Here is a 236-nt window from a genome sequence, read left to right on the forward strand (position 1 = left end):
TTGGCGTGTGCAGAGAATGTCTAGCTATGTACCAGGACTATTCCTATAATGAGGGCCCAGGTTGTTGCCTCAAGGAGCATCTCTTTGGGTCACGTGGGGAGGGGGGGGCGGTAGGTGCGCCTCCCACCCCCTTTCTGGCCAGAGCGTCCCAGGAGCTCTTAGCAACCTATGACACTCTGAACAGCATCCCACCCAGCACCTGGCAACCAGTGATGTCAGTGAGCTGGGTGAGATGC

The 236-nt window shown here is 57.6% G+C and overlaps 1 protein-coding gene across 1 annotated transcript in view; it reads left to right on the plus strand.

Moving 5' to 3' along the window:
• Positions 1 to 236, plus strand: part of DACH2 (dachshund family transcription factor 2) — a 167,780-nt gene that overhangs the window by 131,303 nt on the left and 36,241 nt on the right. The window lies entirely within an intron of this gene.

Source organism: Nanorana parkeri, unplaced genomic scaffold (genome assembly GCF_000935625.1).
Source record: "Nanorana parkeri isolate BGI_ZX_2015 unplaced genomic scaffold, ASM93562v1 scaffold1213, whole genome shotgun sequence".
Taxonomy (NCBI): domain Eukaryota; kingdom Metazoa; phylum Chordata; class Amphibia; order Anura; family Dicroglossidae; genus Nanorana; species Nanorana parkeri.